The 14249-nt window shown below is 31.2% G+C and overlaps 3 long non-coding RNA genes across 3 annotated transcripts; all 3 read right to left on the reverse strand.

Moving 5' to 3' along the window:
- Nucleotides 1–3082: 3082 nt before the first annotated feature.
- Nucleotides 3083–6159, reverse strand: LOC117686583 (uncharacterized). The gene is made up of 3 exons (XR_004599720.2): nt 6010–6159; nt 3337–3399; nt 3083–3199 (listed from the first exon to the last, which is right to left on the reverse strand). It is a non-coding gene; the product is annotated as an uncharacterized lncRNA (long non-coding RNA).
- Nucleotides 6160–7505: 1346 nt separating this feature from the next.
- On the reverse strand, nt 7506–9570 carry LOC109619932 (uncharacterized). The gene is made up of 2 exons (XR_010712946.1): nt 9132–9570; nt 7506–8924 (listed from the first exon to the last, which is right to left on the reverse strand). It is a non-coding gene; the product is annotated as an uncharacterized lncRNA (long non-coding RNA).
- A 1662-nt stretch (nt 9571–11232) lies between these two features.
- On the reverse strand, nt 11233–12652 carry LOC105337725 (uncharacterized). The gene is made up of 3 exons (XR_004597201.2): nt 12392–12652; nt 11822–12001; nt 11233–11356 (listed from the first exon to the last, which is right to left on the reverse strand). It is a non-coding gene; the product is annotated as an uncharacterized lncRNA (long non-coding RNA).
- Between the last annotated feature and the right edge of the window lie 1597 nt (nt 12653–14249).

The following is a 14249-nucleotide window of genomic DNA, read 5'->3' on the forward strand; positions in this document are numbered from 1 at the left end:
GTTGTGTAATAGAAGAGTAATACCTCAACCATACAGAATTGTGCGAGCAATAGTGAGATAGATCATGGGGCTAGCTTTAATTTAAGGTCGTCAAATTGATCCACGCGTGTACACGTACACTCTGCAGCTATATGACGCCAGAATAGTAATTTGCTTTATAGATATACAAGATCTGTATTCGATAACCAAAATAGGTCTATTTGTCAAAATTTGGATGGTTTCTAGTCCGAAATATCTAACGTTTTCCTGGCTTTTATAAAGATTTTTGAACAATTCTAGCTAGTTTCGTGTACAGAAAAATAATTTTTAAACATCATAATATGTTTAGACACGGTATTGCATCTTTGAAGAACTTACTTAAACACCCAGAAATTAATCAAGAACTATTTCTTTTTCTCCCTGATATGTATTCATTGCATTGTTCTTAAATCACAGGCGAAGCAGTATTACATGCTTGTTCAAAGTTTTAATCATTAGAGTTAGGCATGGATGATAACGGATATAACTTTCCAAAGACACTAGTGATTGGCGGTAATGTGTTTGCTTTCTGTTATCTAACAAACCTTGGGATGTCCTGCCCTGTAAAGAAATTTACCAAATTATTGTGTTGGTTGATTTGACTAGACTAGAACACACATCAAATTTTGAATTGCATACAGTGTAATTAACATTTTATAGGGTTTAACACCTTACTGAAAGAGGTTCGCTCCTTAGGTTTTGGGTAGCCATTTTGAGTCACCTCTAGTCTGAATATTCTGCATCACATATTATTTCTAGTAGTATATTTATTTATATTTTACAATGCCAAATAAACTTAATTGAATAGAATTGTTTAAAAAATTACATTTTTACAGAGTTTAGTAAGGGACTATATTTTGTGGCAGAAGGTTTTCAAGAAGGAAATGAACAATTTTCATAACTCACTAGTTTTAGAGTACTGTTACTTTAGCTTCCTAATTTCAGCGCAGACCAAACTTCTAAATAGTTTGTGTATTACGATATATTCATGATGTTTTAAAAACATATTTAAACAATATTTTAAATATTTCTCTCGATATATTTTGGACATTTAGCTTATATTTCATAGAAGTTTAAAAAAAATACTCCAATTTTGGCCTAAAATTAGCTGACATTCAATGTATGTCTGTTTGTATGCAAAGTTTAAGAAAGATTACATTACTATAATAATAATTTTTTTCATCTGCGTTATAGTTTGATTGCTCCGAAATTTTTTAACATCTGTCGTGTTCATTGTGTACTGGTCTTTAAAGCCACCAGTAAAGCAAGAATTTTTAAACTTTGACTAAGATTTTTACTTTTATAGTCACTAAATGTGTTTAAAATCATACTGTATTAATATCATAGCTAAATAATAGTTCAAACTATATATATTTGATTTCTTCAAATTATTAGTTTCCATGTCAAATTTCAGTAAAAATTTGAGGAAGATTATCATTTCTATTTGGGACCCTATATTTCCAAAAAATTATTTGTTACATGGGTCACAAATAAAATAAATGAACATTCAAAGTTCCCGTCTTTATATTCAGGATGTTTTCGGATGATTGACATTACTATTATTTCAGGTGCCAACCTCCTTAAACAAACACGTAACTAAAATGCGTGGCAGACTTGTTGCCAGCAAGCATTACTAGTAATCAGTGTAAAACTTGCACATTGTGTGTGATATACATTTTGTGCAAGTAAATGCCAACGTACAAATTCCGGTTTCGAAGTAGAATATGAATTAATGTTTCAGTGTTAGAAATTGATGCTAATAAGGATTTGAATGTTGGTTTCGTAATGTTTGAGATCTATTATCATTCATGTCTACGATAAATTAACAAATGATTATCTCTTACATGTATATGTATAATTGTAATTTATGACGACAAATAATGACTGAATTGCTTCGTATACATGGTACATGACTGTATATATATAATAGTAAATTTTAATGAACATATTTTTATTTTTACATTTGCAGGGGTTATTTTTGTTTTTCTCTTTGAAAGTATATATATATATATATATATATATATATATATATATATATATATATATATATATATATATATATATATATATATATATATATATATATATATTTAAATCCAAAAAATATCGCAGTGTCCGGTTTTATATAAAGAAAATTTGAAAAATGAAAGACAACACAGAGTAAAACGTTAGCGCTTTCATTCAATCTTCAGACGTTTTTATATATATTTTATATATATTAACGCACTTTCAAAAAGAAACTGTAAAATTATAAAGTGATTTTTTCATGGAAAACTTGCAGATAGAAAAATTTAAAAAAGAAGCCCAAAACATACATTTATTATTAACAAACACATGATATGGGATAAGCTTACATAACAAAAAAGAGTTGTTAGCTTTGATCTCACCTACATAACCTGACAAATGACGGTAAAATCCCCTTTGGTTGGATAAACCATTTTCCCAACTCTTTTCCATTTATTTTATTAATATTTTATAAAGCGTTTATAAACGTTTCATTGTATCAAAGTTGGCCCTGATTTTTGCTTTTGTATTACTAACCAAAGACTATGATCTCTGTGTTTGGTTTGTAAATCTTTTGGTTGGTCTAATCTAATATGTCATTGCCTACATGTGTTGGGCCATGCCCGTAAATTAACAGGATGACGGTCAGGATTATGTCGTATGATTTGTTTTATCAGTCTTATAACAATGACTGAATATGATAAAAACATGACAGTCACTATATAGTTTTTATCGTTTTCATAGTTGGTTTCAACATAATAGGTACAAATAGCGCTTTGAACTACCGTCTATCATTGGCCTATCAGTTATGACATAAAGACGATATAACGCGATAAAACAGGATACATGTACGTTTTGTTTGGATGAAGGAGAAACACAAACTCTTTTGGAACTAAATAACAGACTGCGTTAAAATTGATTTGAGTATGTGTTTGTCAATATTTTGCTTTTATTTTTATTATTCTCTGCAGCTCTATATATTCCACAGAGGGTGTACTCATTTGATAAGAAATGTATTCATTTATCATTTTACTTTGAATTGCATTAAGGAATCATCAAACAATAATATAGAAATGAAATCTGATTCATTGTTTGCAAAATATTCGCCGCCGATTTCCCTTTTTACATGGTCGTTTCTTGTCGATGCCGTATAAACTGAGCCACCTTAGACCAGGCTCTACAAATAAAAAAGAGGTCATTATATCACACCAATCGAAAACTGCTTATAGAACTTGCTACATATATTTTGATTCAAAATGTGTTATGTTGCAAGGTAACAATTTTGGTAAATTCTAAACATAATCATATTCTTACGTTTCGGAAATGGCTTTGGGATATTGATAATGCTCTCCCTTCTCTCGGTCGTTAAACCAAAATCTACAAATGAAAATACAAAATTAACGTTGTTCTTGCATTACAATTATAAGACTGGTATGGCTCAACATATAAAGTATTTTAATTGTGTTAAGAAATGCCTGGAAAACAGACAGACAACAATGCAAAGTGATCATGGTATTTGGCCATCTTGTTTTCTTAGCAAGGTCCGACCCCGCCATTACAAACTTTCCGCAGGTCAATACACAGCCTCAAGTCTGAGTTTTTACGTCCAATGTATGTACTTTTAAAAGGAATTCCGTTGCGTAATTTGAAATGGTCGTGGCAGAGGAGCTAGGTCAAAATCAATTTTAATGTGACTTCAGCGTACTTGAAGGATAATAAAAATATCTATGTTTAAAAATTGAAATAAAAAAACAACTGGTTGGATATGTAATTGAGATGACAAGTATGAAAATCTTCAGGAGGTTGGCTCCTGAAATAATAGTAATGTCAATCATCCGAAAACAACTTGGATATAAAGGTACATAATGAACACAACAACAGATTTTGCAAAATTTTACAAAATTTTGTAGTAATCAAATTATAACACAAATAAAAAATTATAGTAATGTCATTTTTTTTCAAAACTGTGCATACAAATAGACATACATGTACATACAATAAGTCCCTTACTAAACTCTGTAAAAGTGTAATTTTTTAAAAACAATTTTATTTAATATAGTTTATTTGGCACTGTAAAATATAAATATACTACTAGAATTAATATGTGATGCAGAATTTTCACACCAGAGATGACCCAAAATTGCTACCCAAAACCTAAGGAGCGAACCTCTTAAAGTCGAATAAATTGAATAAAAATTGTTGACGACTTGTCAAATAAAAATATGACAACTGTTCATTTATTATTTGTCAGGGAAATATCACGACTTCTCGGAATTAAGCACATGCGCCGGACGTTATATATTTTTCTCATAATAAACAAGCATTCTGAGAGTATTGCATAAGCAATACACGTCCCCTACCGGTTTGTGGAAATTGTGAAAACAATGCACTGTTAGAATATCGAACCCGAACATTAAACAATTGGAATATAAAAAATTTATTTTCTCGAAAATATGTCAACCAGACGCTACAAAAGTGTAAACTTGATCTTTTGAAGCTGTCCAGCAAATTTCATATTATTACTCAAACGCATAAAGAAAAAAAGTGTGGAGAACTGAAGTGGGACAGACAAACGGACGGACAGACGGACGGACGGACTGACGGACGGACGCAGAGGAAAGCTGTAGTCCCCTCTGGTGAAAACCGGTAGGGGACTAGAAATATATACCCTCTACCTAATAATATAGTATTATAAGGTAGTTGGTATATATTTTTTATTATGAAAAAAATATACAACGTCAGGTGCCCGTGGATTTGAGCTATGTCGATTTGCCAAATAAGTAACGTTAACGGTCAGTATTTGTTGGACATATTTATCAAAGATTATGACAAGTTAACATCAATTAAGGGACAATCATTATATACCGATAAAGGGAAAAGTGGGGGTTGCTGTCAGTTTTTGATATTTAAATAAAGACACTAATTTGTATCTTGTTCTAGTATACTAGAAAACAAAGAACCTATTTTCTTTAAGCTTCAAATAATTCTGATAGTAAAGACCAAAATTAATCTGTCCTTGGTGACCATTAAATTCTGTCCCAAGAGGGAATGAAAACAATTATATGACCAAAATGACCAAAATATTGCTAGCCCGACTCGCCCGTCCCATTCAGAAGCAAAAAGTCATCTTCTTAGCTTTATTTACATAGTATATTTAATGGATACAGGTACTAACTTTTCAGTCATAATATTAAATGATTATAATCGGAAAAATCAACATAAAAAAGAAGCAAGTATGTACATGAAGATATATATTTATACCGTGAAGAGCAAGTTCCAGTTCATTTCAAAGACAGTTCAATACAGTTGGAGTCAATTTTCAACAGGGTCAATTTTCAACGTGTCGAGGTTATCAGTGCTTAGAAAAATCTTTTTCAAGCTGTTGAAAAATGACCCCGGGTATAAATTTCATTACTTTTGGTCTCAATTTTCAACGTTGAAAAATTATACCCGGGTCAATATTCTTCGTTATATGTACACTCGTTACATCGGGTCACTGGGCGAAGGGAAGTTGGTCAGTTTACCATGAATGATCTAATCATCCTCTTGACAAAAACTTTTCACATTGATAAACTATATTCTGGTGTACGTTTTGGTGAAATTTCAAGGGTTTATCATTTTCCCCAAGGAAATAAGAGTTACTGTCTCAATAATTTCCGAACAACCATCGTATTTATTTGTAAAAGAATTTCCATGGATTTAGTAAACACTAAATGCTTTTTTCGATAATACGATAACTAAAAATTCTTTCCACAATTCATTGTTAAATATACTTCGTGAATCGATTTAGCAACACATTTTCAGAAATGTTGGCACTTACTATAAAATATTAGGAAATTAAAGGATATAATAACCATTTAAACATGAACCATATTTCGTTAGAATAAAGACATTCGAAAGTAATATTATGCTTCATTCATGTACCCAAACTGTAATTATTCCATTATAGATAAACATAGCATGTAATGAAATCAATAGAAGACTTACTCTTGAATTGAGCCGAGATCCCATCCCTTCTCTGTTCCCCGTATAAAGCAAGTATCGCATGGAGTGTCAAAGTTAGAACGTAAAGGTGGCATAAATATTTCATGTTCGTTCAATGCAGAGTCTTAACTAATTTATTTTCAAAATGTAAACAGGGTTATTTATGCAAATCAGCCTTACCTTTTGACGTCATTGCAGATCTTATCATCATTTGTCATATGTTCTTTACATGTATAACAAACAAAAACAATAGGAATTTAGAGTAATAAATGAGCTTTTAAGTATGAAACGCAATGCTTTTAACATTTTTACTGCGTTTGTAGTGTAAACGAAAAATAAATTGTCAACGAATTGATAATTTTTAATTTATATTATGAATTAATGAACGTTACAAATAACATTTTAAAATTGGTTTTGAAATATCTGAATTCTCAGATTTTTTTTCGAAAGAAATTATAGCTTTGTTGAATCGGATAAATACAAGTTTTGTACCTGCTGTAATGACACATAAACTTAACAAACACCTACATGTAACTGGACCCAATCACCACATGAAAAAGGTATAACAATGATAATGTTCTAACATTTTTTTCGGAAAAGAGAAAAGCAACCTGGGACAAAAACTCCATAAGCTGAATGGTGTTTAAAATTCTAATTACACGTCAACCATTTCATATTATCATTTCAGTTTTTCAGATTTTGAAAAAAGGTTCAATAATTGTTGGTGGTGTTTTTAAGGTAACGTAAAAAAGGAAAATGTTAAAAATCTTACTTTTGTAAACAAGAATTTTTGAATTCAATATGAGCTGCATGCCAATTAATTGTCAATTTGCTAATCTATAAATCCTTTAATGTTATCATTTGCTAGTAGTAAAAAAAATAAATAAAATTGGAATGGAGAGCAGAGCAATGAACTAATGAAAGCATGTTTGTAAAACAGATAAATAAGTCTTAAATGTGCTGTATACATTTTGTTCAAATATAACTTTATATATATTGTTATGAAAAATCAAAGAAAACTTTGTTAATTCCAATGTAAGTATGGTGTTTTTATGGTCTTTTTATCTACTGAACTATGTCCCAAGATGTCATCGATTCACATTTTGATTAAATACTTGATAATCAGTATTTGTTTATACCTCAGGGTTCAAACGATGTCCTTTCAAAAATATAAAGAATTTCCAAGAGTTCTCTTCTGAAACGCCCCCTCCAGCTTATCAGGTTTGAATATACGGCTAAAATATGTGACGTCTACGGGGATTGTGTATTGCAACAGACCCGGATGATAACGTTGATAAACTGTGCGAGGTATTCCGAGTGACTTCCGAATGGAGAAAAGATCACGGTCAACATACTAATACAAAATCAAAATAGCGTCAAAATTTCAATACTCAACATTTTATTGAACGATTGTTAAAAATGTTAAAATAATAGGCGAGCAGGAACTATAAATTAAATTTTATGAGGTGATTAAATACGGTGCAGGGTATGGTAAAAACTTTTTTTTAGATTTGACCCCTACTTTTATTTACTTTTATATGAAACATGAAATATATGTCTATTTGTATGCAAAATTTTGGAAAGTTGGCATAACTATTATTTTTCATTTGCGTTATAAATTGATTACTCCAAAAGTTTGTCACAATATCTAAATTTGCTGTTATATTCTTTATGTACGGGCATTTGAAGCCATCAGTAAAGCAAGGTTTATTCATCTTTGACTTAGATAAAATTACTTTTATATTTACTATATATGTTCAACTTCATACTCTATTGAAATCATAGCTAAATAATAGTTCAAACTATAAATATTTGTTTGATTTCTTCAAATATCAATTTCCATACCAAATTTAAGCAATAATTTCAGGAAAATTATCATTTTTGTTTGGGACCCCATATCTCCAAAACAAAAATAATGGAAAATGGCATGTGACATAGGTCACATTAAAATAAATAAAATCGTAGGACCCCATATGTTTTTTTTATGATTGACATTTCTAGTATTTCAGGTGCCAACCTCCTTAAAAGCGTACATGTCAGGACCAGGAAAGTGCACATTCGTAGTTTACAGATTAATAGCACCCCCAAGAGAAAAACAGTGTTAAGAGATTTAAAATAGTACAAACACGAATGACAATATTAATTCTGCAATATTGTTACTGTTTTTCGTTTTTGTACGAAACATCAAGCCCATGACGGCTTTTCTTTTATCTTAATTCTGTGTAAAAACTGTAGTTATCGGTCATGTTGTTTAAGGAATTAAGAAATTAGGAAAGCCCGAAGTGCTTTGTGATAGATTTGAACACGCTCCGACCGAAATTTTCACCTCAAAATATACAAAGAATGATTTTTTTTACTTATATTAATTTTATATCATTTCTAATTTGTACACTTTAAAACAACAATGTAAAACCATTTTTCTTTTCATTTACCGGTTCATCTAACACATGTATTACTACGCGGCGCAGCCAATACCGTTTTTCGATCATGCTATAAGACATGCCCATTTTGTGACGCACATCTAAGACTATTATGAATTATTAGGCTATACGTTTGAAAATTTATTTGTAATGTTATTACAGAAAAAGACAGTTGGAAATGTAAATATATAAAGTAAAAAAGACTGGAAAAAAAAGTATATAAATGTTATACTATCACTTCATTTGTCATGCATTGCATGATTCACAGACAGCGTTAGATATATATTACGTGCACTGAATACATGCTGGTTGTATGAATTTCATGACTGCTGCAGAAGTGCTGTTCTTAAAAAGAATGGGATCGGTTCGCCTTTCTATCGTAGTTTAATCTTCAAGGATCGGCTATCTCTATCCTCTGGACTCTTTGTAATCGTGGTCTTCTAATGATAGGCTCAATGAAAAACACACTATTTGGCCTAGAATCCTCAAAAACTCTATCTGTAAAATGGATTTTCTTTATGTTTAATCTTTATTAAAGATCATTTACTACAGATGTCAGATTAAATAACACTTAAATCCCGTGGCTAAAAATTGAAATTTAAAGCGAATGAATTTTATATTATTTTATTCATTTTTTAACATTGTAATTTGCCATCGAAATATGTATGTATTCAATGGAAAAAAAAAAATGATAAAATGAATTACCTTTCGGTGTTGTTCTGGGTTCTTCTGTAATTTCAACACTTCTTGTCGTTGGCAAAGGTTTATTTGTAGTTTGTCCTCTGGACATGTAGAGTGATGAAAAAATCATCACAACAATAAAATAGTTGAACATCATCATCAAGACTACTTGCAGTCAATGTTTGGTTAACTTATATACTCAAACGGTGAGATGTTGTAATCATTATTTTTAGATTTTAATCATGGTTTTACTAATTGATTACCTACGCGTCGAATTACTTGTTGCAACATGCTACTAAATAAAGTAGAGAAAAGAAATAAGAAAAAACCTGTCTATTTTCTAAATTCGAGAACAGTTGATTCATGAGATTGTTGACTAATGAATAGTGCTTTTGCGTCAGCCACGTGACTTACTGCAATTTATCTTCGTCAGTCGTGTGTTGTTGTTTGCTTAATAGAGGCTTTTTCAATATGCAAAATTTACTCAACTGAGGAAAGTCTGACGCGAATTTCATTCCGATTTCATGTGATTGATCATGACTAAAACCGAGCATTACGTGTAGTGAACATTGACAGTTAACAATGTTCACGACGTTAACTTGAATCAATATGTTAAGAAATGCATGGCACAGAAATATACAAAAATAGGATAGTTTTAAGGTTGGTTCCTACTAAAGTGGCATTACCATGAAAATTGCATACATTATATTGAAAATGTGTTGTTATCAATACCAGTTAGGCATAGAATTATTGAATGTACCTCAAGTTTAGAATGTTTTGATCTTTAACTGCTAAACGCTTCACGATATTGAATTTGTAAATGAATAGTAGTATAAAAATGTACTTTTTACATTGTATGATTTAAAAATGTACAAATGTACATTTAAAACCTGCTTTACTTGAACATTATATATAAAACCGCTAAAATTGAAAGCTAGCTGAAACCTGTGAAATAACGGGGTTTATATGCTGTGGGGATTTCGGTAAGAAGACGAATTAGTTTAGACGACATTAATTTTTCTAACTTGATGATATATTAGGACATAAACTAATAATTGAAAAAAAATGTAAAATTGCTGAGGAGGGATTCACTTTAACAAGTTCAAGAACAGTAAATATTCTTATGTGGACTATTCAAACGAGTCTAAATGCATTGTAATTTGGATGCTTTAGTCGAATATGTACACGATTTGATCGAATTTCTTTCAGAAAAATTACCGAATTACATGCATTCATTTTTCAGTATCATCATTTGCAATTTATATCATTAAGCATAATATGAAAGTGAAAGCTTTTTTTTTTTTTTGCTTTTTAGTATTATACTAATGTATTTAGTATACTCATACTTAGTGATGTTACGAAGTGCAGAAGGCTTTATTTTTCAATGTTATTTTCAATTTCGAAGAAAAACGGTCTGGAAACATTTGAATATTTTTTGTGGAATGCGAAATTGCTTTAATTATCAATTAATCATTTTTTTTAAATGAAGTTACTTTATTATAGAAAGTTAAAAATGTCAAGAAAGGTGCATGTTTTCATTGCAGATGAGTCAAGTTAACATACATGTACATCCATACATACCTACAAACAGACAGACAAAGATAAAAAAAGAACAGATACAGCTATGCACCTGAGCTAAAATTTAAATTTTATTCACATCACCAGACTATTAAAACAGATATATTTAAAACATGTCTATTATTCAGATATGTACATTGAACTTGTAATTTACTGTTTGTATCTTTATTCAAATACATTGCCTATGTAATCTAATCAATTAATTAAGCAAATACATACATGCTGTATAACATTTGAAAATCTCACTGACATTACAAATCTTCATCTTTCTTCTTTAATTTTATACATAATACGCATATCTACGTGACATTGGTTAATAAATGACGAACTTTAAAGTGGACAAACAATGTGTCATTTTATATGCAAATTAAGTCGCCTCAACATCGATACCCTTTTTTTAATCATTTTTTTTTTCAAATCTTCTGCATTCGACTTTATTATTCATCATATTGAAAAATACCTTTCACAAACAAACTTTGTTGATAGCAAACAATTTATATCACACAATGTTCCATTTAAGAGACCCAGACAATTTTCATTCATCCCCCCATTTGGTTCCGTTGGTCTCCAAAATAAAGGTGAAAAAGGAACAGATGATCCATCATGGTACGACCAGTTTCCCTCCCTCCATAAATCATTTCCATCGACATGAATTAACATGAACGATGAATCTGTAAGGAAAATGTGAAAAATTAAGTTAAAGCTCTGTAAAACTAGAAAGTGCTCATTTAAGAATTTGATAAGAAATTCGCTCAATTTAGTGATATGTATTCGCAGCTTTATTCATTTTTTAATTGACTTTTGCTTGAAAATAAGGCCGTTTCAATTCAAGTTTTCTGTTATTTAACAGAAAAAATTGTTATGTTCATGGCTTTTTTTTTATACTAACTTGAATTAAAAAAAATAATAATGTCATTCTCAGCTGGAATAAAGGTAAGATAAGTAGTTTGTAACTAAAATATACCCACCCCCTGTGTTAAGAAAAAACTTCGTAAACTAAGAATTCAAGATATTCACATGTTTTAACCGTTCAAATAAAAGTTGATTATTGAAATATCTTGACAAGTAACATAGATTAAAGATTTTATGCATTTCCTATACATAACAAGTATCAATATTCTAAATTATCACTGTACCTTTATCAAAAGTCAAATTAAAAACTTCCTCCCTCATATCCAGTGAAGTGATACTGAAGAGGTTCCCACCCTCCGAAACACAAGTGTTGTTGGCATCCATCCAAGAGAGAGGTACGTGATGATGTTTCAGACATTTTTTGGTAGAGTTTAAACTGACATAGCCAAAATCTTCGCATGTAACTAAGTAAATCAATAAAGACAAAATAAAAGTTTTCATTAAACTTATGTCTAATATATAATGGAATCATATTCTGTTTTCTCTTAACAGCAATTTAAAAGCAAAAACACAAATTTTGATTTGCTTATTTTATTGCTTAGACGATTTTAAGACTGAACATAAATAAAATAAATAAATAAAATGCCAAAAAGACGAAAGAATGTATATGTATATACATAATAACGAATGTATTAACTTTATCGGCAATGATTACCAATTGTATATATATATATATATATATATATATATATATATATATATATATATATATATATATATATATATATATGGACAACAATACTGATCAACTTCTTTTCGCAAACTAAGAGTTAATGTAAATAATATATAGTAACCCTGCTTTGTATAAGCTGTTATTGTCCCAGATGATGTTTTAGAGCGGATGTCCACACCCAAACCGAACAGCTGACAAGTTCCTGACGATTCATGGTCGATAAATGAAATGCAGACTTGATTCTCTAAGCATCTATAAGCACACTGGTTCTCTGATAAGCTTGCTGTCTCCAAGTGAAGATGATTTTGCAATGATGACAACTGGGAGCCATTTATGAAGGCTTTATGAAACCAAATCGATTGTTCAAAGCCAAGGAAACCGACTGTAGAATAAAACCAAACAACCGATTTAAATGAAAGTCAGACATAAACATAAATCTAGAAGGAGGAAGAAAGTTTTAATGAAGGCATTTTAAAAACGGGGACTTTTGGCCGCATCTTTCACCTGTGCAACAATAGCAATAATAAAATCAGCTTTATGGAATTATATATATAGCCCCTTTCACAATTGGCGCACGACCACTTTACACCACTTTGCGATCGACATTTTTGAGCTTCGCACGAGCTATCACATATGTTGCACGAGCCCTCGCTTACGTTGCAAGAGCTCTCGCATTCGTTGCATACGTTTTACTGGTCGCATCAAGTCTCCTCTGAAAAGTGGACATGCACACTATTCAGACGCGACCCAACGCGATCCAAATCATCGCAGTGCAACGCACGAACATTAATACGAACGTTTTACAACGTTTTGTGTACTCGCAAGAGTGATGCACGATTTATACCGATCGTAAGATAAATCGATGGTGTTTATGCGTCTGTTTTGCGACCGTGAGACTGTTGCTCAACGTATCCCATGTAATCTTTCAACGTTTTACTATCATTGCACGACCTATCAGCCTCAATGTGCCATGCTTTGCTATTAGTATATATACCCTGTATAAGTATCTCTGTTTCAGAACAAAATTTACAATATACATTTATTGCATGATGGTAAGGGAAATACATGTATGAAGATTTATTCCCTCAAGAAAAATTGTATTTCCCAAGGGCTTCGCCCGAGAGAAATTTGTTTTTTCTGGGGAATAAATCATTATATTCCCTGAACATTAATGCAATAAACGTTTTATTATACCAAGCAACATGTGATTACACAAAATACGTTGATTTATAATAATGATTTACTTTTCAACAGTCGCTACATTAACGTTGGGATTGTTTGACTTTCCATGCAACTGTCTCACTTTTCTTTCATAAATCATAGATACATGTAGTTAAATTGGTTCTGAGATATAGAGAATCATAACAATTAAATATTTTCGATTTAATCACATTTGTCTACATCGTATGCTCATATCTCTTTTTTATTCCTATGATATCGCCCTGTCACGTGACTTTCTAGACCAATCAGATATAAAAGAATAATCATATTGAGGTATAATAATAAATGCTGCTGCATATCTGTACCTTCTTGGGCGGCATTTTTTCTCGCTTTCAACTATGTCTACTGAATATGGGCTGTGTACATGCCCCCGCTGACTCGCACGATCATTCGTACCGTGGAAGGCATAATCGCATGTCCAATCACATTGGCGCACGTTCAATCGTCCAATCACCTAGTCTCTCGCGCGTTCCTATCGTAATATCTTTCAACAGTTGCTTTCATTGTACAACAGTCGCATACAGACGCAAGATATATCGCAAGATTCAATGCGTTTACATCGCACAACGCTCGATTAGATCGTGCAAAATTCGTACGAATACTTTTTTCCTATGCGATTATTTCGGCAACAATTGGCGATTCATATCTAATATTTTTCGGTCCCACGAATATTTGGTCGCTTCTGCTCGTGCGCCAATTGTGAAAGGGGCTTAAAATATATGGACAATGTAGGAAAAAAATCCCGCTTAACAAGATTT

The sequence above is a fragment of the Magallana gigas genome, chromosome 4 (genome assembly GCF_963853765.1).
Source record: "Magallana gigas chromosome 4, xbMagGiga1.1, whole genome shotgun sequence".
NCBI lineage: Eukaryota > Metazoa > Mollusca > Bivalvia > Ostreida > Ostreidae > Magallana > Magallana gigas.